This window comes from Anomaloglossus baeobatrachus, chromosome 7 (assembly GCF_048569485.1).
Source record: "Anomaloglossus baeobatrachus isolate aAnoBae1 chromosome 7, aAnoBae1.hap1, whole genome shotgun sequence".
Taxonomy (NCBI): Eukaryota; Metazoa; Chordata; class Amphibia; order Anura; family Aromobatidae; genus Anomaloglossus; species Anomaloglossus baeobatrachus.
Window position 1 is genome coordinate 191,412,493 of NC_134359.1, and position 25,088 is coordinate 191,437,580.

The window sequence follows — 25,088 nt, forward strand, 5'->3', positions numbered from 1 at the left end:
CAAAAAGCTTTGCACCAGTGGGACACTAATGGAAGTCCAACAGCCACTTTTAGGATGCCACTAAGTTTACTCAGTGTTTGCTAGTATAATGGCTTAGTAACAATGAGTTTGAGTGTGCAATGCAGAGGTACTGCACATAGGTTTGCACCAGTGGGACACTAATGGAAGTCCAACAGCCACTTTTAGGATGCCACTAAATTTACTCAGTGTTTGCTAGTATAATGGCTTAGTAACAATGAGTTTGAGTGTGCAATGCAGAGGTGCTGCACATAGGTTTGCACCAGTGGGACACTAATGGAAGTCCAACAGCCACTTTTAGGATGCCACTAAGTTTACTCAGTGTTTGCTAGTATAATGGCTTAGTAACAATGAGTTTGAGTGTGCAATGCAGAGGTACTGCACATAGGTTTGCACCAGTGGGACACTAATGGAAGTCCAACAGCTACTTTTAGGATGCCACTAAATTTACTCAGTGTTTGCTAGTATAATGGCTTAGTAACAATGAGTTTGAGTGTGCAATGCAGAGGTGCTGCAAATAGCTTTGCACCAGTGGGACACTAATGGAAGTCCAACAGCCACTTTTAGGATGCCACTAAGTTTACTCAGTGTTTGCTAGTATAATGGCTTAGTAACAATGAGTTTGAGTGTGCAATGCAGTGGTGCTGCAAATAGCTTTGCACCAGTGGGACACTAATGGAAGTCCAACAGCCACTTTTAGGATGCCACTAAGTTTACTCAGTGTTTGCTAGTATAATGGCTTAGTAACAATGAGTTTGAGTGTGCAATGCAGTGGTGCTGTAAATAGCTTTGCACCAGTGGGACACTAATGGAAGTCCAACAGCCACTTTTAGGATGTCACTAAGTTTACTCAGTGTTTGATAGTATAATGGCTTAGTAACAATGAGTTTGAGTGTGCAATGCAGAGGTGCTGCACATAAATTTGCACCAGTGGGACACTAATGTAAGTCCAACAGCCACTTTTAGGATGCCACTAAGTTTACTCAGTGTTTGCTAGTATAATGGCTTAGTAACAATGAGTTTGAGTGTGCAATGCAAAGTTGCTGAACATAGGTTTGCACCAGTGGGACACTAATGGAAGTCCAACAGCCACTTTTAGGATGCCACTAAGTTTACTCAGTGTTTGCTAGTATAATGGCTTAGTAACAATGAGTTTGAGTGTGCAATGCAGTGGTGCTGCAAATTGCTTTGCACCAGTGGGACACTAATGGAAGTCCAACAGCCACTTTTAAGATGCCACTAAGTTTACTCAGTGTTTGCTAGTATAATGGCTTAGTAACAATGAGTTTGAGTGTGCAATGCAGTGGTGCTGCAAATAGCTTTGCACCAGTGGGACACTAATGGAAGTCCAACAGCCACTTTTAGGATGCCACTAAGTTTACTCAGTGTTTGCTAGTATAATGGCTTAGTAACAAAGAGTTTGAGTGTGCAATGCAGTGGTGCTGCAAATAGCTTTGCACCAGTGGGACACTAATGGAAGTCAAACAGCCACTTTTAGGATGTCACTAAGTTTACTCAGTGTTTGCTAGTATAATGGCTTAGTAACAATGAGTTTGAGTGTGCAATGCAGAGGTGCTGCACATAAATTTGCACCAGTGGGACACTAATGTAAGTCCAACAGCCACTTTTAGGATGCCACTAAGTTTACTCAGTGTTTGCTAGTATAATGGCTTAGTAACAATGAGTTTGAGTGTGCAATGCAGTGGTGCTGCAAATAGCTTTGCACCAGTGGGACACTAATGGAAGTCCAACAGCCACTTTTAGGATGCCACTAAGTTTACTCAGTGTTTGCTAGTATAATGGCTTAGTAACAATGAGTTTGAGTGTGCAATACAGAGGTGCTGCACATAGATTTGCACCAGTGGGACACTAATGGAAGTCCAACAGCCACTTTTAGGATGCCACTAAGTTTACTCAGTCTTTGCTAGTATAATGGCTTAGTAACAATGAGTTTGAGTGTGCAAAGGGCAGGAGGGTACAGTGGCAGGGTTGTGGGTCTAGGTAGAGGAAAGGAAGCCTCCCTTTCTATCCCTCCTAATGGGGAAATGCAGCGAGGAAATCCCTGACCTTAGCTACACAAACGCTGTCATCTTGTGTAGCTGTTAAAATCTGTTTTCACGGACCTGACTGTCACCTATGGCTCTGACCCTGCCGGTATTAGCCCTTTCAAGGACTAATAGAAACTTCTATCCCTATTCTGTATAGCGCTGTGTATAGAGCGTACACAGCAGTATTGGGGACAGGAGCTACGCCATCGGTGACTGACACCAAGACGCAGAAGGCAGATAATGGCGTGCTGGAGGAAAATGTCCGTTTTTATAATACATGGACATGTGACATGGACATCCTATCACACATGCCATTGCTTCTCTGGCTAAAAGTCCACTTAGCTGTGTGTGTGTCTGGGATTGGCTGACATGCTGGCCCGCCCCACTACACGCGCACGCTTAGGGAAGGGAGACAAGGAAAAAAAAAATGGCGATGGCCATTATCCAAACAGCAGTGATCTGAATGCGCTGTTCCCGCACACTATACGCTATAATTTCATAATAGTGTGAGTCACAGAGTGACTTACACTATTACAGCGGAAAGCCAGCTAGTAATTAGCTTGTCTTTTTGCTTCTAGAACCGTTCTTGAACGTATCTAGAACTATCGAGCTTTAGCAAAAAGCTCGAGTTCTAGTTCGATCTAGAACAGCCCCCAAAATCACTCGAGCCGCGAACTGGAGAACCTCGAACCGCGAACCGCGCTCAACTCTTCTAAACATATCTAACCTTGTCAACCTCTCATCATATATGAGGCCTTCCATTCTTTGTAGTAGTCTAGTTAGCCACCTTTGAACTGATTCTAACTTCTGAATGCCTTTTTTAAAATGTGGAGCCTAAAACTGGATCCCATATTCCAGATGTGGCCTTACAAGTGATTTATAGAAGGGTAACAATACGTTGGGATCCCGGGATCTAATTTCTCTTTTTATACACCCTAAAATCTTGTTTGCTTTAGCAGCTGCTGCCTGACATTGAGTACTGCTGCTCAGCTTATTTGTAATGAGAAGACCCAAGTCCTTCTCCTGTTCTGTAGTCCCGAGTTTACTTCTATTTAATGTATATGCAGCTATAGGATTACTCTGTCTTATGTGCATTACTTTACATTTATCAACATTAAATCTCATTTGCCAAGTATCTGCCCATTCTGACATCTTATCCAGATCTTTTTGTAATATTGTACTATCAAGGTCAGTTTTTAATGTCCTACATAGTTTGGTGTCATCAGCAAAGACTGACACTTTACTATCAATCCCATCCACAAGGTCATTAATAAAGAGATTAAAAAGATCCTAACACAGATCCCTGCGGCACCCCACTGCTGACTATAGCCCATTTAGAGAATGTACCATTTATGACTACTCTTTGTTTCCTATCTTTTAGCCAATTCCTTACCCAGTTGCATAAGGCTATTATGTGGTACAGTATCAAATGCCTTTGCAAAGTCCAAATAAATCACATCAGCTGCATTACCAATATCCAGATTTGTACTTACCTCCTCATAGAGCCCCAACAGGTTGGTTAGACATGACTTATCTTTTATGAATCCATGCTGTCTGTCAGTTATTATATTATTTTCTGCAATATATTTTTGCATGTCATTCCTTAAAATTCCCTTAAAAACTTTGCATACTACTGATGTCAGGCTTACTGGACGGTAGTTGCCTGGATCTACCCTCTTACCTTTCTTAAATATCGGTACCACATCAGCAATCCTCCAATCCTGAGGCACCAACCCTGTTACAAGAGAGTCTAAAAAGATGAGATACAACGGTCTGTCGATTACGGAGCTCAGTTTCCTCAATATTCGTGGATGAATGCCATCTGGCCCGAGGGATTTGTCAATGTTTCATTTACTCAGACGCAGGCGTACTTCTTCTTTTGTTATATTAATTATATCGGGTGGTGAACCTTGATTTTTCACTTGTTGAATGATCCCTGATACAGTCAGTTCCTTGGTGAACACAGATGAGAAGTGCCGGTTTAATATCTCAGTCTTTTGTTTGTCCTCTATAACTAACTTGTTATTATATTTTAAGGGGCTGATACTATCCTTTGTTTTCCTTTTTGCATTAATGTGTTTATGAAAGATTTCGGGATTTATTTTAAGGTCCTTGGCAATTTTTGTTTTAGTAGCTCATTTTGCTTGCTTAATTTCTTTTTTGCATTTCCTATTGATATCTTTATACTTCTGAAATGCTATTTTGTATTCTCAGCCTTTAAGATTTTAAATGCACATTACTTTTGTTTTATTATACTTTGTACAGTGTTATTTATCCATAGTAGTTTCTTCTTATTCCTGCACATTTTTTTACCAGAGAGTATATTTTTTTACAGGACTCTAGTAGTATATCCTTAAACTTACCCCATTTATGTTCGGTATCCCCAGTTACCATGACTTGTTCCAATCTACACACTTAAGCTCTTCCATTAACTTGTTGAAATCAGCTTTCCTAAAATTCCAGGTTTTAGCATTTCCCTATTTAAATGTTCCATTGAATAACATGTTTACGCTTACTATATTATGATTGCTATTGCCCACATGCTCCCGGATCTGTAGATCTGAAATTGTATCTGGTCTATTTGACAACACCAGATTTAGCAAATTATCTACCCTGGTCAGTTCATCTACCAGAGAGATAATTGTCTAGAATTGTAGATAAGAACTTACAGCTTTTATCACAACCAGAGGATTCTATGTCCCACTGAATATCTGGAGAGTTGAAATCCCCCATAATAAGAACCAGATTATTATTATTAGCTGCCTTTTCAATTTGTTCCAGCATTTCACCCTCTACCTGTTCAGGTATGTTAGGAGGCTTATAGCAAACTCCAATTAGCTTTTTTTCTATTATTCCCCACACCATGTACATTTACCCATACTGACTCTACATTGTTGCAGTACCCCCCAATGTCATCATTCAACACAGGTTTTAGGTTAGATTTGATAAATATACACACCCCACCACCATTTTCTGTTTCCTGTCCTTCCTGAATGTAGTATAATCCTCTACGTTTGTCTTGCCACCCAGTCATGGCTTTCATCCAGCCAGGTTTCCGTAATGCCCATCACATCATAATCCATGGTTGAAATACCAGTCTCCAATTCTGAGTAAACTTAGTGGCATCCTAAAAGTGGCTGTTGGACTTCCATTAGTGTCCCACTGGTGCAAACCTATGTGCAGCACCTCTGCATTGCACACTCAAACTCATTGTTACTAAGCCATTATACTGCATCCTAAAAGTGGCTGTTGGATTTCCATTAGTGTCCCACTGGTGCAAATCTATGTGCAGCACCTCTGCATTGCACACTCAAACTCATTGTTACTAAGTCATTATACTAGCAAACACTAAGTAAACTTAGTGGCATCCTAAAAGTGGTTGTTGGACTTCCATTAGTGTCCCACTGGTGCAAACCTATGTGCAGCACCTCTGCATTGCACACTCAAACTCATTGTTACTAAACCATTATACTAGCAAACACTGAGTAAACTTAGTGGCATCCTAAAAGTGGCTGTTGGATTTCTATTAGTGTCCCACTGATGCAAACCTATGTGCAGCACCTCTGCATTGCAAACTCAAACTCATTGTTACTAAGCCATTATACTAGCAAACACTGAGTAAACTTAGTAGCATCCTAAAATTGGCTGTTGGACTTCCATTAGTGTCCCACTGGTGCAAAGCTATTTGCAGCACCACTGCATTGCACACTCAAACTGTTTGTTACTAAGCCATTACACTAGCAAACACTGAGTAAACTTAGTGGCATCTTAAAAGTGGTTGTTGGACTTCCATTAGTGTCCCACTGGTGCAAAGCTATTTGCAGCACCACTGCATTGCACACTCAAACTCATTGTTACTAAGCCATTATACTAGCAAACACTGAGTAAACTTAGTGGCATCCTAAAAGTGGCTGTTGGACTTCCATTAGTGTCCCACTGGTGCAAAGCTATTTGCAGCACCACTGCATTGCACACTCAAACTCATTGTTACTAAGCCATTATACTAGCAAACACTGAGTAAACTTAGTGGCATCCTAAAAGTGGCTGTTGGACTTCCATTAGTGTCCCACTGGTGCAAAGCTATTTGCAGCACCACTGCATTGCACACTCAAACTCATTGTTACTAAGCCATTATACTAGCAAACACTGAGTAAACTTAGTGGCATCCTAAAAGTGGCTATTGGACTTCCATTAGTGTCCCACTGGTGCAAATCTATGTGCAGCACCTCTGCATTGCACACTCAAACTCATTGTTACTAAGCCCTTTATACTAGCGAACACTGAGTAAACTTAGTGGCATCTTAAAATTGGCTGTTGGACTTCCATTAGTGTCCCACTGGTGCAAAGCTATTTGCAGCACCACTGCATTGCACACTCAAACTGTTTGTTACTAAGCCATTACACTAGCAAACACTGAGTAAACTTAGTGGCATCTTAAAAGTGGTTGTTGGACTTCCATTAGTGTCCCACTGGTGCAAAGCTATTTGCAGCACCACTGCATTGCACACTCAAACTCATTGTTACTAAGCCATTATACTAGCAAACACTGAGTAAACTTAGTGGCATCCTAAAAGTGGCTGTTGGACTTCCATTAGTGTCCCACTGGTGCAAAGCTATTTGCAGCACCACTGCATTGCACACTCAAACTCATTGTTACTAAGCCATTATACTAGCAAACACAGAGTAAACTTAGTGGCATCATAAAAGTGGCTGTTATACTTACATTAGTGTCCCACTAGTGCAAAGCTATTTGCAGCACAACTGCATTGCACACTCAAACTCATTGTTACTAAGCCATTATACTAGCAAACACTGAGTAAACTTAGTGGCATCCTAAAATTGGCTATTGGACTTCCATTAGTGTCCACTGGTGCAAAGAAATTTGCAGCACCACTGCATTGCACACTCAAACTCATTGTTACTAAGCCATTATACTAGCAAACACTGAGTAAACTTAGTGGCATCCTAAAAGTGGCTGTTGGACTTCCATTAGTGTCCCACTGGTGCAAAGCTATTTGCAGCACCACTGCATTGCCCACTCAAACTCATTGTTACTGAGCCATTATACTAGCAAACACTGAGTAAACTTAGTGGCATCCTAAAAGTGGCTGTTGGACTTCCATTAGTGTCCCACTGGTGCAAATCTATGTGCAACACCTCTGCATTGCACACTCAAACTCATTGTTACTAAGCCCTTTATACTAGCGAACACTGAGTAAACTTAGTGGCATCTTAAAATTGGCTGTTGGACTTCCATTAGTGTCCCACTGGTGCACAGCTATTTGCAGCACCACTGCATTGCACACTCAAACTCATTGTTACTAAGCCATTATAGTAGCAAACACTGAGTAAACTTAGTGGCATCTTAAAAGTGGTTGTTGGACTTCCATTAGTGTCCCACTGGTGGAAAGCTATTTGCAGCACCATCACATTGCACACTCAAACTCATTGTTACTAAGCCATTATACTAGCAAACACTGAGTAAACTTAGTGGCATCCTAAAAGTGGCTGTTGGACTTCCATTAGTGTCCCACTGGTGCAAAGCTACTTGCAGCACCACTGCATTGCACACTCAAACTCATTTTTACTAAGCCATTATACTAGCAAACACTGAGTAAACTTAGTGGCATCCTAAAAGTGGCTGTTGGACTTCCATTAGTGTCCCACTGGTGCAATGCTATTTGCAGCACCACTGCATTGCACACTCAAACTCATTGTTACTAAGCCATTATACTAGCAAACACTGAGTAAACTTAGTGGCATCATAAAAGTGGCTGTTGTACTTCTATTAGTGTCCCACTGGGGCAAACCTATGTGCAGCACCTCTGCATTGCACACTCAAACTCAATGTTACTAAGCCATTATACTAGCAAACACTGAGTAAACTTAGTGGCATCCTAAAAGTGGCTGTTGGACTTCCATTAGTGTCCCACTGGTGCAAACCTATGTGCAGCACCTCTGCATTGCACACTCAAACTCATTGTTACTAAGCCATTATACTAGCAAACACTGAGTAAACTTAGTGGCATCCTAAAAGTGTCTGTTGGACTTCCATTAGTGTCCCACTGGTGCAAAGCTATTTGCAGCACAACTGCATTGCACACTCAAACTCATTGTTACTAAGCCATTATACTAGCAAACACTGAGTAAACTTAGTGGCATCCTAAAAGTATCTGTTGGACTTCCATTAGTGTCCCTGTTACGGGGGGCTGTCTGATAATAACTTAAAGGAGTATCAGACAGTCAGGGTCCACCGTGCAAAGACTCTGCTGCAGACTATGGCAGAGTGCAATACCTCTGTTAACTCACAGAAGGATATAATAAGTAAGTAAAGCAATTCCTCCCTTACTTGGAGGGTGTGTGGAATGATCTCTGTTAATAATCACAGAGACAAAGGCAATGTGTGCGAAATGGCACCTACCTAGGTCCGCTCTTCTAGTGGTGCAAAAGAGACGAACAGCAGCGTAAGCCGCACAAAGCTCCTACCTGCGTTCGCTCCACTAGTGTGCGAGGACACGAACCACTAGATATGGCACCTGCCTAGGTCCGCTCTTCTAGTGGTGCAAAAGAGACGAACAGCAGCGTAAGCCGCACAAAGCTCCTACCTCTGTTCGCTCCCCTAGTGTGCGAGGATACGAACAACTGCCAGACGCAGTATAAGGAACGTTACCCTAGCGGCAACGTCCACCTACGAGTCGAACCACAAGGCCCAGCCAGACCATGTGCCTCAGGCACCTGCCTATGTCCGCTCCCCTAAGAGGTAAGGATACGGACAGCAGCCGAAGCTGTAAGATATAAGAACGCTGCCTGCCGGTAGCGCTCACCTAGCATAGACAGAGGAATGCCTAGAGGAACGCGCACAGAGCGTCTACTCTTATGCATGAACCAAGAGGGCTGAGCGCCATGCGGCGTGTGTCAGGGTCTTATATAGACTCTGTGCCTCATCCAAGATGGAGGACACCAGAGCCAATCCGCTGCCAGAACGACAGGAGTGACGTCATGCTGGCCTATCACCGAGCAAGGCATCACAAGCACATGACCAGCGACCAATCGGCATAGAAGGTGTCAGAGACATGTGACCTCGTGTCAGCGATGATGTCACCCGCACATGTGCAATGGCTCCAAGATAGGACTTAGTCTCCGGCGCTCGCACATGTGCAGTAGCAAGAAATCTGGACTTAGTCTCCAGCGCTCGCACATGTGCAGTAGCAAGAAATCTGGACATAGTCTCCAGTGCTCGCAGCAACCGTAACAGTACCTCCCCCTCAAGGGCCCCCCTCCCGGCGACGCAGGTAATCGGCAACTAAGTCGGGAGCATGGACAGCCTCCTCAGGCTCCCAAGAGCGATGTTCCGGGCCGTAACCCTCCCAATCTATCAAGAAGAACCTGCGCCCTCTAACCATCTTAGAACCAACTATGGCTCGTACCTCATAGCTAGAGCGAGAGGAATCAGAGGCAGGAGAGTGCACTTCACGAGCGTGAGGTAAAATAGCCGGCTTTAGCAGTGAGACATTGAATTTGTCATGAATCCTAAGATGGACGGGTAACTTCAATTGGTAGACTACAGGATTTACCTGTCGAAGAACCTCATAAGGACCCAGGAAGCGAGGAGCAAATTTGACAGAGCTCACTCTAAAGGCTACTTTACACACTGCGATATCGGTCCCGATATCGCTAGTGTGCGTACCCGCCCCCATCTGTTGCGCGACATGGGCATATCGCTGCCCGTGCCGCACAACATCGCCCAGAGCCGTCACACATACTTACCTGTCCGGCGACGTCGCTGTGACCGGCGAACCGCCTCCTTTCTAAGGGGGCGGTCCGTGCGGCGTCACAGCGACGTCACTGAACCGCCGCCCAATCGCAGCGGAGGGGCGGAGATGAGCGGGACGTAACATCCCGCCCACCTCCTTCCTTCCGCATAGCGGCCGGGAGGCAGGTATGGAGACGTTCCTCGCTCCTGCGGCGTCACACGCAGCGATGTGTGATGCCGCAGGAACGAGGAACAACCTCGTTACTGCTGAAGTAACGATTTTTGGGAATTAGGACCCGTGTAGCCGATTAGCGATAAATCACGCTTTTGCGACGATTTTACATCGCTGAACGCTGTTACACAAAGCTATATCGCTAACGATTGCGGAAGTGCGTCACCAAAACAGTGACCCCAACGACAAAATTCGGGCGATATCGCAGTGTGTAAAGCCCGCTTAAGTCTCACGTGTTTTGCAGAGAGCCACACAAAGTCCCCTGGATAAAAGACAGGAGCCGGGCGACGAAACCGATCGGACACCGTCTTCATACGGTCCTTAGCTGCTTGGATCGACTCTTGAGTCCGATCCCAAACCTCTCTGGCATTAGTTGCCCAGTCGGCCACAAGAGGAGGAGGTGCAGCAGCGGGAAACGGTACCGGTACCCTAGGGTGTTGCCCTTTATTGAGTACAAACGGTGTCTTCCCAGTGGCCTCAGCCAGCGAATTGTTAAGGGCTGCCCAGGGTAGGAGGGAGGACCAGTTATCGTGGTTCTCAGCAACAAAGTGTCGAAGGTATATAATCATAGATTGATTGGTACGTTCAACCAAACCATTGGTCTCCGGATTGTATGCCGAAGAGAGATTCAACTCAATTTGCAGAAGGCTACAAAGATCTCACCAGAAACGGGATGTAAATTGTGGGCCTCTATCACAAATGATACGATCTGGCATCCCGTGAAGCCTAAAGACATGCTTGAGGAATAGTTTGGCTAGTACCCTGGAAGATGGGATTCTCGATAACGGTACGAGATGAACCATCCGGGAGAAATGGTCCGTAATGACCCACACAAATCTATGTCCCTGTGAACATGGAAGATCACCCACAAAGTCCATGCCTACCACCTCACATGGTCTATCTGGCACTGGTAAAGGATGCAAGAGCCCAGCCGGTCTCTGCCGTAATGGACGGTTGCGAGCACACGAGTAGCAGGAACCGACATATCTCTTGACGTGGTTGGCTAAGTGTGGCCACCAATACCACCTCTCCAGTAACTCTCGTGTCCGCCTAATACCAAAATGCCCACCCACCTTTGAGGTGTGGGCCCACGACAGTATATCATTCTGTCGATCAGGCGGAACAAAGGTCTTGCCCGGTGGGATTTGGTCTAACGTCACAGGGGAGAGCGTATGAAAAACCCTGGAGGGAAGGATAAGATGAGGTTCGTCAATCTCTTCCTGGGTAGAAAGCATAGAGCGAGACAGGGCGTCTGCCTTGTTATTCTTACTCCCAGACAGATAGTTGATGGAGAAGTGAAAGCGGGAGAAAAACAAGGACCAGCGGGCTTGGCGAGGATTCAGACGCCGAGCGGTTTGTAAGTACGTCAGATTCTTATGGTCTGTATAGACCTGGAAAGGATGTTTCGCTCCTTCCAGCAAGTGACGCCACTCCTCCAAGGCTAATCTCAAGGCGAGCAGTTCCCTATCCCCAATAGTATAGTTTCTCTCTGCCGGTGAAAAGGTTTTCGCAAAGAAGAAACACGGCCTTTTTCTACCTGCACCGTTCTTTTGATACAAGACCGCACCAGCACCCACTGAAGAGGCATCAACCTCTAAGAGGAAGGGCTTACTCTCATCGGGTCTTTGAAGAACGGGTGCAGTTGAAAAGTGTCTTTTTACTGCCTCAAAGGATTCAGGTTCGGACCATTGCAGGACAGCAGAGAGCTTCGCAGGATCCATAGCCAGGCCCTCTTGTGAGATAATGTAACCCAAAAAAGGCAATGAGGACTGCTCGAATACACATTTCTCGAGTTTAGCAAACAATGAGTGCTCCCTTAAATGGGAAAGGACACGAACGACATCCTGACGATGAGTCTCCAGATCAGGAGAAAAAATCAGGATGTCGTCCAGATACACCACTACTGAGGATAACAGTAAATCCCTGAACACATCGTTTACGAAGTCCTGAAATACTGCGGGTGCATTACATAACCCAAAAGGCATGACGAGGTATTCATAGTGACCGTCTCGGGTGTTAAAAGCGGTCTTCCATTCGTCACCCTTTCGAATTCGTACCAAGTTATACGCACCCCGCAGATCCAACTTCGTAAAAACTTGAGCTCCTCTCAGTCTGTCAAAGAGCTCCGAAATTAAAGGTAATGGGTATTTGTTCTTTATTGTGATTGCGTTGAGACCCCTGTAATCTATGCAGGGATGCAAATCACCCTCTTTCTTCCGAACAAAGAAAAACCCAGCTCCCGCGGGAGAGACAGACTTACGAATGAACCCCTTCTCTAAACTCTCTCTTATATAGGTCGACATGGCCTCCGACTCAGGTATCGTCAGGGGGTAAACCCTGCCTTTAGGTGGAACCGAACCTGGGATAAGGTCTATGGCACAGTCATACGGCCTATGGGGTGGAAGAACCTCAGCACCCTGTTTGGAGAACACGTCAGCGAAATCCAGATAGGGTGTAGGTATGGGAGAGAGATCAGTAGATGCAACCGCAATGACCTTAGGTGGTAAGGGAAGACATCGGGACTGACATTTCGAACCCCAACTAATAATGCTGTCAGACTCCCAGTCAATGTGAGGAGCATGAGTCCGAAGCCATGGGAGACCCAGAAGGACGTCGTCTATACCGTCAGGCAAAACAAGAAAAGAAATCTCCTCTATGTGACCCTGAGACAGGGAAAGGCGCAAGGGAACTGTCCTCAATGTAATGGAGTCAGACAACATAGTTCCATTAACAACACGGACATAAATAGGCGCCTCTAACATGATAGAGGGAATATTGTGTCCCTTTACAAATCCTGAGGACACAAAAGTCCCGTCAGCTCCGGAATCCACAAAAGCCATAATAGGCCATGTATTCTCAGATAACGAGAGCTGACCTGGGATACAACACTTAGAGGGTGCAGAAGACGTCTCTAGTAACCCCCCTCTAATGGTTACTAGGCCAGGGAGTTTCCCTGATGACTAGGACACTTGTTGGCATAGTGCCCAGCCTGAAGACATACGTAACATATAGGAGGACCAGACTTGCGTAGTCTGGAAGACGTATGACCTAACTCCATAGGAGTGGGAGATGTTTCAGATGCTGAGGAAGATGGTAGTGGACCCTCAACAACTGGAATAGCCCGATGCTTAGGGCGTGAGGAAGAGACCTCGAGTCTACGTTCCTTATGGCGTACATCGATCCTCGTTGCTACTGTGATCAAGTCCTCCAGAGAAGCAGGGACCTCACGAGTAGCAAGAGCATCCTTGACATAGCCTGCCAACCCTCTCCAGAAGATAGGAATCAACACCTTCTCTGGCCAATCTAGTTCTGCCACCAGAGTTCTAAAAGCAATGGCATAAGAACTAGTGGATAACGAACCCTGAGATAGATCTAACAGTCTCAGGGCCGCATCATGGGTAACCTGTGGACCCATGAATATCGCCTTAAGAGCATCAAGAAAGTCTTGATGTCTCAGAGTAACCACATCAGAGCGCTCCGAAAGGGGAGTCGCCCATTCTAAGGCTTTGTCCTGAAGTAAGGAGATGATAAAGCCTACTCTGGACCTCTCCGTAGAGAAGCGAGAAGAGTTGACCTCTAGGTGTATCTGACACTGACTAATGAAACCACGACATGATCTGGCATCGCCAAAATATCTGTTTGGCAGAGCAAGTCAAAGATCATGTGCAGATGTCATCATGGTCTGAGGTTTATCCTCTATACTCTTGAGCCGTGACTCAAGTACTTGTATGTAACGGTGTAACTGCTGATATTCTGCCATAACTGCCAGACCCTTGGCTCAGTCCTAATGTTACGGGGGGCTGTCTGATAATAACTTAAAGGAGTATCAGACAGTCAGGGTCCACCGTGCAAAGACTCTGCTGCAGACTATGGCAGAGTGCAATACCTCTGTTAACTCACAGAAGGATATAATAAGTAAGTAAAGCAATTCCTCCCTTACTTGGAGGGTGTGTGGAATGATCTCTGTTAATAATCACAGAGACAAAGGCAATGTGTGCGAAATGGCACCTACCTAGGTCCACTCTTCTAGTGGTGCAAAAAAGACGAACAGCAGCGTAAGCCGCACAAAGCTCCTACCTGCGTTCGCTCCACTAGTGTGCGAGGACACGAACCACTAGATATGGCACCTGCCTAGGTCCGCTCTTCTAGTGGTGCAAAAGAGACGAACAGCAGCGTAAGCCGCACAAAGCTCCTACCTCTGATCGCTCCCCTAGTGTGCGAGGATACGAACAACTGCCAGACGCAGTATAAGGAACGTTACCCTAGCGGCAACGTCCACCTACGAGTCGAACCACAAGGCCCAGCCAGACCATGTGCCTCAGGCACCTGCCTATGTCCGCTCCCCTAAGAGGTAAGGATACGGACAGCAGCCGAAGCTGTAAGATATAAGAACGCTACCCTGCCGGTAGCGCTCACCTAGCATAGACAGAGGAATGCCTAGAGGAACGCGCACAGAGCGTCTACTCTTATGCATGAACCAAGAGGACTGAGCGCCATGCGGCGTGTGTCAGGGTCTTATATAGACTCTGTGCCTCATCCAAGATGGAGGACACCAGAGCCAATCCGCTGCCAGAACGACAGGAGTGACGTCATTCTGGCCTATCACCGAGCAAGGCATCACAAGCACATGACCAGCGACCAATCGGCATAGAAGGTGTCAGAGACATGTGACCTCGTGTCAGCGATGATGTCACCCGCACATGTGCAATGGCTCCAAGATAGGACTTAGTCTCCGGCGCTCGCACATGTGCAGTAGCAAAAAATCTGGACTTAGTCTCCAGCGCTCGCACATGTGCAGTAGCAAGAAATCTGGACATAGTCTCCAGTGCTCGCAGCAACCGTAACAGTCCCACTGGTGCAAATCTATGTGCAGAACCTCTGCATTGCACACTCAAACTCATTGTTACTAAGCCGTTATACTAGCGAACACTGAGTAAACTTAGTGGCATCTTTAAATTGGCTGTTGGACTTTCATTAGTGTCCCACTGGTGCAAAGCTATTTGCAGCACCTCTGCATTGCACACTCAAACTCATTGTTACTAAGCCATTATAGTAGCAAACACTGAGTAAACTTAGGGGCATCTTAAAAGTGGTTGTTGGACTTCCATTAGTGTCCCACTGGTGCAAAGCTATTTGCAGCCACCACTGCATTGCACACTCAAACTCATTGTTACTAAGCCATTATACTAGCAAACACTGAGTAAACTTAGTGGCATCCTAAAAGTGGCTGTTGGACTTCCATTAGTGTCCCACTGGTGCAATGCTATTTGCAGCACCACTGCATTGCACACTCAAACTCATTGTTACTAAGCGATTATACTAGCAAACACTGAGTAAACTTAGTGGCATCATAAAAGTGGCTGTTGTACTTCCATTAGTGTCCCACTGGGGCAAACCTATGTGCAGCACCTCTGCATTGCACACTCAAACTCATTGTTACTAAGCCATTATACTAGCAAACACTGAGTAAACTTAGTGGCATCCTAAAAGTGGCTGTTGGACTTCCATTAGTGTCCCACTGGTGCAAACCTATGTGCAGCACCTCTGCATTGCACACTCAAACTCATTGTTACTAAGCCATTATACTAGCAAACACTGAGTAAACTTAGTGGCATCCTAAAAGTAGCTGTTGGACTTCCATTAGTGTCCCACTGGTGCAAAGCTATTTGCAGCACCACTGCATTGCACACTCAAACTCATTGTTAGTAAGCCATTATACTAGCAAACACTGAGTAAACTTAGTGGCATCCTAAAAGTGGCTCTTGGACTTCCATTAGTGTCCCACTGGTGCAAAGCTATTTGCAGCACCACTGCATTGCACACTCAAACTCATTGTTAGTAAGCCATTATACTAGCAAACACTGAGTAAACTTAGTGGCATCCTAAAAGTGGCTGTTGGACTTCCATTAGTGTCCCACTGGTGCAAAGCTATTTGCAGCACCACTGCATTGCACACTCAAACTCATTGTTACTAAGCCATTATACTAGCAAACACTGAGTAAACTTAGTGGCATCCTAAAAGTGGCTGTTGGACTTTCATTAGTGTCCCACTGGTGCAAATCTATGTGCAGCACCTCTGCATTGCACACTCAAACTCATTGTTACTAAGCCATTATACTAGCAAACACTGAGTAAACTTAGTGGCATCTTAAAATTGGCTGTTGGACTTCCATTAGTGTCCCACTGGTGCAAAACTATTTGCAGCACCACTGCATTGCACACTCAAACTCATTGTTACTAAGCCATTATACTAGCAAACACTGAGTAAACTTAGTGGCATCCTAAAAGTGGCTGTTGGACTTTCATTAGTGTCCCACTGGTGCAAATCTATGTGCAGCACCTCTGCATTGCACACTCAAACTCATTGTTACTAAGCCATTATACTAGCAAACACTGAGTAAACTTAGTGGCATTTTAAAATTGGCTGTTAGACTTCCATTAGTGTCCCACTGGTGCAAACCTATGTGCAGCACCTCTGCATTGCACACTCAAACTAATTGTTACTAAGCCATTATACTAGCAAACACTGAGTAAACTTAGTGGCATCCTAAAAGTGGCTGTTGGACTTCCATTAGTGTCCCACTGGTGCAAACCTATGTGCAGCACCTCTGCATTGCACACTCAAACTAATTGTTACTAAGCCATTATACTAGCAAACACTGAGTAAACTTAGTGGCATCCTAAAAGTGGCTGTTGGACTACCATTAGTGTCCCACTAGTGCAAAGCTATTTGCAGCACAACAGCATTGCACACTCAAACTCATTGTTACTAAGCCATTATACTAGCAAACACTGAGTAAACTTAGTGGCATCCTAAAAGTGGCTGTTGGACTTGCATTAGTGTCCCACTGGTGCAAATCTATGTGCAGCACCTCTGCATTGCACACTCAAACTCATTGTTACTAAGCCGTTATACTAGCGAACACTGAGTAAACTTAGTGGCATCTTAAAATTGGCTGTTGGACTTCCATTAGTGTCCCACTGGTGCAAAGCTATTTGCAGCACCACTGCATTGCACACTCAAACTCCTTGTTACTAAGCCATTATAGTAGCAAACACTGAGTAAACTTAGTGGCATCCTAAAATTGGCTGTTGGACTTCCATTAGTGTCCACTGGTGCAAAGAAATTTGCAGCACCACTGCATTGCACACTCAAACTCATTGTTACTAAGCCATTATACTAGCAAACACTGAGTAAACTTAGTGGCATCCTAAAAGTGGCTGTTGGACTTCCATTAGTGTCCCACTGGTGCAAAGCTTTTTGCAGCACCACTGCATTGCACACTCAAACTCATTGTTACTAAGCCATTATACTAGCAAACACTGAGTAAACTTAGTGGCATCCTAAAAGTGGCTGTTGGACTTGCATTAGTGTCCCACTGGTGCAAATCTATGTGCAGCACCTCTGCATTGCACACTCAAACTCATTGTTACTAAGCCGTTATACTAGCGAACACTGAGTAAACTTAGTGGCATCTTAAAATTGGCTGTTGGACTTCCATTAGTGTCCCAATGGTGGAAAGCTATTTGCAGCACCATCGCATTGCACACTCAAACTCATTGTTACTAAGCCAGTATACTAGCAAACACTGAGTAAACTTAGTGGCATCCTAAAAGTGGCTGTTGGACTTCCATTAGTGTCCCACTGGTGCAAAGCTATTTGCAGCACCACTGCATTGCACACTCAAACTCATTGTTACTAAGCCATTATACTAGCAAACACTGAGTTAACTTAGTGGCATCCTAAAAGTGGCTGTTGGACTTCCATTAGTGTCCCACTGGTGCAATGCTATTTGCAGCACCACTGCATTGCACACTCAAACTCATTGTTACTAAGCCATTATACTAGCAAACACTGAGTAAACTTAGTGGCATCATAAAAGTGGCTGTTGGACTTCCATTAGTGTCCCACTGGTGCAAACCTATGTGCAGCACCGCTGCATTGCACACTCAAACTCATTGTTACTAAGCCATTATACTAGCAAACACTGAGTAAACTTAGTGGCATCCTAAAAGTGGCTGTTGGACTTCCATTAGTGTCCCACTGGTGCAAACCTATGTGCAGCACCTCTGCATTGCACACTCAAACTCATTGTTACTAAGCCATTATACTAGCAAACACTGAGTAAACTTAGTGGCATCCTAAAAGTAGCTGTTGGACTTCCATTAGTGTCCCACTGGTGCAAAGCTATTTGCAGCACCACTGCATTGCACACTCAAACTCATTGTTACTAAGCCATTATACTAGCAAACACTGAGTAAACTTAGTGGCATCCTAAAAGTGGCTGTTGGACTTCCATTAGTGTCCCACTGGTGCAAAATTATGTGCAGCACCTCTGCATTGCACACTCAAACTCATTGTTACTAAGCCATTATACTAGCAAACACTGAGAAAACTTAGTGGCATCCTAAATGTGGTTGTTGGACTTCCATTAGTGTCCCACTGGTGCAAAGCTATTTGCAGCACCACCGCATTGCACACTCAAACTCATTGTTACTAAGCCATTATACTAGCAAACACTGAGTAAACTTAGTGGCATCATAAAAGTGGCTGTTATACTTCCATTAGTGTCCCACTGGGGCAAACCCATGTGCAGCACCTCTGCATTGCACACTCAAACTCATTGTTACTAAGCCATTATACTAGCAAACACTGAGTAAACTTAGTGGCATCCTAAAAGTGGCTGTTGGACTTCCATTAGTGTCCCACTGGTGCAAACCTATGTGCAGCACCTCTGCATTGCACACTCAAACTAATTGTTACTAAGCCATTATACTAGCAAACACTGAGTAAACTTAGTGGCATCCTAAAAGTGGCTGTTGGACTACCATTAGTGTCCCACTAGTGCAAAGCTATTTGCAGCACAACTGCATTGCACACTCAAACTCATTGTTACTAAGCCATTATACTAGCAAACACTGAGTAAACTTAGTGGCATCCTAAAATTGGCTGTTGGACTTCCATTAGTGTCCACTGGTGCAAAGAAATTTGCAGCACCACTGCATTGCACACTCAAACTCATTGTTACTAAGCCATTATACTAGCAAACACTGAGTAAACTTAGGGGCATCTTAAAAGTGGTTGTTGGACTTCCATTAGTGTCCCAATGGTGGAAAGCTATTTGCAGCACCATCGCATTGCACACTCAAACTCATTGTTACTAAGCCATTATACTAGCAAACACTGAGTAAACTTAGTGGCATCCTAAAAGTGGCTGTTGGACTTCCATTAGTGTCCCACTGGGGCAAACCTATGTTCAGCACCTCTGCATTGCACACTCAAACTCATTGTTACTAAGCCATTATACTAGCAAACACTGAGTAAACTTAGTGGCATCCTAAAAGTGGCTGTTGGACTTCCATTAGTGTCCCACTGGTGCAAACCTATGTGCAGCACCTCTGCATTGCACACTCAAACTCATTGTTACTAAGCCATTATACTAGCAAACACTGAGTAAACTTAGTGGCATCCTAAAAGTAGCTGTTGGACTTCCATTAGTGTCCCACTGATGCAAAGCTATTTGCAGCACCACTGCATTGCACACTCAAACTCATTGTTAGTAAGCCATTATACTAGCAAACACTGAGTAAACTTAGTGGCATCCTAAAAGTGGCTGTTGGACTTCCATTAGTGTCCCACTGGTGCAAAGCTATTTGCAGCACACTGCATTGCACACTCAAACTCATTGTTACTAAGCCATTATACTAGCAAACACTGAGAAAACTTAGTGGCATCCTAAATGTGGTTGTTGGACTTCCATTAGTGTCCCACTGGTGCAAAGCTATTTGCAGCACCACCGCATTGCACACTCAAACTCATTGTTACTAAGCCATTATACTAGCAAACACTGAGTAAACTTAGTGGCATCATAAAAGTGGCTGTTGGACTTCCATTAGTGTCCCACTGGTGCACACCTATGTGCAGCACCTCTGCATTGCACACTCAAACTCATTGTTACTAAGCCATTATACTAGCAAACACTGAGTAAACTTAGTGGCATCATAAAAGTGGCTGTTATAGTTCCATTAGTGTCCCACTGGGGCAAACCCATGTGCAGCACCTCTGTATTGCACACTCAAACTCATTGTTACTAAGCCATTATACTAGCAAACACTGAGTAAACTTAGTGGCATCCTAAAAGTGGCTGTTGGACTTCCATTAGTGTCCCACTGGTGCAAACCTATGTGCAGCACCTCTGCATTGCACACTCAAACTAATTGTTACTAAGCCATTATACTAGCAAACACTGAGTAAACTTAGTGGCATCCTAAAAGTGGCTGTTGGACTACCATTAGTGTCCCACTAGTGCAAAGCTATTTGCAGCACAACTGCATTGCACACTCAAACTCATTGTTACTAAGCCATTATACTAGCAAACACTGAGTAAACTTAGTGGCATCCTAAAATTGGCTGTTGGACTTCCATTAGTGTCCACTGGTGCAAAGAAATTTGCAGCACCACTGCATTGCACACTCAAACTCATTGTTACTAAGCCATTATACTAGCAAACACTGAGTAAACTTAGGGGCATCTTAAAAGTGGTTTTTGGACTTCCATTAGTGTCCCAATGGTGGAAAGCTATTTGCAGCACCATCGCATTGCACACTCAAACTCATTGTTACTAAGCCATTATACTAGCAAACACTGAGTAAACTTAGTGGCATCCTAAAAGTGGCTGTTGGACTTCCATTAGTGTCCCACTGGGGCAAACCTATGTGCAGCACCTCTGCATTGCACACTCAAACTCATTGTTACTAAGCCATTATACTAGCAAACACTGAGTAAACTTAGTGGCATCCTAAAAGTGGCTGTTGGACTTCCATTAGTGTCCCACTGGTGCAAACCTATGTGCAGCACCTCTGCATTGCACACTCAAACTCATTGTTACTAAGCCATTATACTAGCAAACACTGAGTAAACTTAGTGGCATCCTAAAAGTAGCTGTTGGACTTCCATTAGTGTCCCACTGATGCAAAGCTATTTGCAGCACCACTGCATTGCACACTCAAACTCATTGTTAGTAAGCCATTATACTAGCAAACACTGAGTAAACTTAGTGGCATCCTAAAAGTGGCTGTTGGACTTCCATTAGTGTCCCACTGGTGCAAAGCTATTTGCAGCACACTGCATTGCACACTCAAACTCATTGTTACTAAGCCATTATACTAGCAAACACTGAGAAAACTTAGTGGCATCCTAAATGTGGTTGTTGGACTTCCATTAGTGTCCCACTGGTGCAAAGCTATTTGCAGCACCACCGCATTGCACACTCAAACTCATTGTTACTAAGCCATTATACTAGCAAACACTGAGTAAACTTAGTGGCATCATAAAAGTGGCTGTTGGACTTCCATTAGTGTCCCACTGGTGCAAACCTATGTGCAGCACCTCTGCATTGCACACTCAAACTCATTGTTACTAAGCCATTATACTAGCAAACACTGAGTAAACTTAGTGGCATCATAAAAGTGGCTGTTATAGTTCCATTAGTGTCCCACTGGGGCAAACCCATGTGCAGCACCTCTGTATTGCACACTCAAACTCATTGTTACTAAGCCATTATACTAGCAAACACTGAGTAAACTTAGTGGCATCCTAAAAGTGGCTGTTGGACTTCCATTAGTGTCCCACTGGTGCAAACCTATGTGCAGCACCTCTGCATTGCACACTCAAACTAATTGTTACTAAGCCATTATACTAGCAAACACTGAGTAAACTTAGTGGCATCCTAAAAGTGGCTGTTGGACTACCATTAGTGTCCCACTAGTGCAAAGCTATTTGCAGCACAACTGCATTGCACACTCAAACTCATTGTTACTAAGCCATTATACTAGCAAACACTGAGTAAACTTAGTGGCATCCTAAAATTGGCTGTTGGACTTCCATTAGTGTCCACTGGTGCAAAGAAATTTGCAGCACCACTGCATTGCACACTCAAACTCATTGTTACTAAGCCATTATACTAGCAAACACTGAGTAAACTTAGGGGCATCTTAAAAGTGGTTGTTGGACTTCCATTAGTGTCCCAATGGTGGAAAGCTATTTGCAGCACCATCGCATTGCACACTCAAACTCATTGTTACTAAGCCATTATACTAGCAAACACTGAGTAAACTTAGTGGCATCCTAAAAGTGGCTGTTGGACTTCCATTAGTGTCCCACTGGGGCAAACCTATGTGCAGCACCTCTGCATTGCACACTCAAACTCATTGTTACTAAGCCATTATACTAGCAAACACTGAGTAAACTTAGTGGCATCCTAAAAGTGGCTGTTGGACTTCCATTAGTGTCCCACTGGTGCAAACCTATGTGCAGCACCTCTGCATTGCACACTCAAACTCATTGTTACTAAGCCATTATACTAGCAAACACTGAGTAAACTTAGTGGCATCCTAAAAGTAGCTGTTGGACTTCCATTAGTGTCCCACTGATGCAAAGCTATTTGCAGCACCACTGCATTGCACACTCAAACTCATTGTTAGTAAGCCATTATACTAGCAAACACTGAGTAAACTTAGTGGCATCCTAAAACTGGCTGTTGGACTTCCATTAGTGTCCCACTGGTGCAAAGCTATTTGCAGCACACTGCATTGCACACTCAAACTCATTGTTACTAAGCCATTATACTAGCAAACACTGAGAAAACTTAGTGGCATCCTAAATGTGGTTGTTGGACTTCCATTAGTGTCCCACTGGTGCAAAGCTATTTGCAGCACCACCGCATTGCACACTCAAACTCATTGTTACTAAGCCATTATACTAGCAAACACTGAGTAAACTTAGTGGCATCATAAAAGTGGCTGTTGGACTTCCATTAGTGTCCCACTGGTGCAAACCTATGTGCAGCACCTCTGCATTGCACACTCAAACTCATTGTTACTAAGCCATTATACTAGCAAACACTGAGTAAACTTAGTGGCATCATAAAAGTGGCTGTTATAGTTCCATTAGTGTCCCACTGGGGCAAACCCATGTGCAGCACCTCTGTATTGCACACTCAAACTCATTGTTACTAAGCCATTATACTAGCAAACACTGAGTAAACTTAGTGGCATCCTAAAAGTGGCTGTTGGACTTCCATTAGTGTCCCACTGGTGCAAACCTATGTGCAGCACCTCTGCATTGCACACTCAAACTAATTGTTACTAAGCCATTATACTAGCAAACACTGAGTAAACTTAGTGGCATCCTAAAAGTGGCTGTTGGACTACCATTAGTGTCCCACTAGTGCAAAGCTATTTGCAGCACAACTGCATTGCACACTCAAACTCATTGTTACTAAGCCATTATACTAGCAAACACTGAGTTAACTTAGTGGCATCCTAAAAGTGGCTGTTGGACTTCCATTAGTGTCCCACTGGTGCAATGCTATTTGCAGCACCACTGCATTGCACACTCAAACTCATTGTTACTAAGCCATTATACTAGCAAACACTGAGTAAACTTAGTGGCATCATAAAAGTGGCTGTTGGACTTCCATTAGTGTCCCACTGGGGCAAACCTATGTGCAGCACCTCTGCATTGCACACTCAAACTCATTGTTACTAAGCCATTATACTAGCAAACACTGAGTAAACTTAGTGGCATCCTAAAAGTGGCTGTTGGACTTCCATTAGTGTCCCACTGGTGCAAACCTATGTGCAGCACCTCTGCATTGCACACTCAAACTCATTGTTACTAAGCCATTATACTAGCAAACATTGAGTAAACTTAGTGGCATCCTAAAAGAAGCTGTTGGACTTCCATTAGTGTCCCACTGGTGCAAAGCTATTTGCAGCACCACTGCATTGCACACTCAAACTCATTGTTAGTAAGCCATTATACTAGCAAACACTGAGTAAACTTAGTGGCATCCTAAAAGTGGCTGTTGGACTTCCATTAGTGTCCCACTGGTGCAAAGCTATTTGCAGCACACTGCATTGCACACTCAAACTCATTGTTACTAAGCCATTATACTAGCAAACACTGAGTAAACTTAGTGGCATCCTAAAAGTGGCTGTTGGACTTCCATTAGTGTCCCACTGGTGCAAAATTATGTGCAGCACCTCTGCATTGCACACTCAAACTCATTGTTACTAAGCCATTATACTAGCAAACACTGAGAAAACTTAGTGGCATCCTAAATGTGGTTGTTGGACTTCCATTAGTGTCCCACTGGTGCAAAGCTATTTGCAGCACCACCGCATTGCACACTCAAACTCATTGTTACTAAGCCATTATACTAGCAAACACTGAGTAAACTTAGTGGCATCATAAAAGTGGCTGTTGGACTTCCATTAGTGTCCCACTGGTGCAAACCTATGTGCAGCACCTCTGCATTGCACACTCAAACTCATTGTTACTAAGCCATTATACTAGCAAACACTGAGTAAACTTAGTGGCATCATAAAAGTGGCTGTTATACTTCCATTAGTGTCCCACTGGGGCAAACCCATGTGCAGCACCTCTGCATTGCACACTCAAACTCATTGTTACTAAGCCATTATACTAGCAAACACTGAGTAAACTTAGTGGCATCCTAAAAGTTGCTGTTGGACTTCCATTAGTGTCCCACTGGTGCAAACCTATGTGCAGCACCTCTGCATTGCACACTCAAACTAATTGTTACTAAGCCATTATACTAGCAAACACTGAGTAAACTTAGTGGCATCCTAAAAGTGGCTGTTGGACTACCATTAGTGTCCCACTAGTGCAAAGCTATTTGCAGCACAACTGCATTGCACACTCAAACTAATTGTTACTAAGCCATTATACTAGCAAACACTGAGTAAACTTAGTGGCATCCTAAAATTGGCTGTTGGACTTCCATTAGTGTCCACTGGTGCAAAGAAATTTGCAGCACCACTGCATTGAACACTCAAACTCATTGTTACTAAGCCATTATACTAGCAAACACTGAGTAAACTTAGTGGCATCCTAAAAGTGGCTGTTGGACTTCCATTAGTGTCCCACTGGTGCAAAGCTTTTTGCAGCACCACTGCATTGCACACTCAAACTCATTGTTACTAAGCCATTATACTAGCAAACACTGAGTAA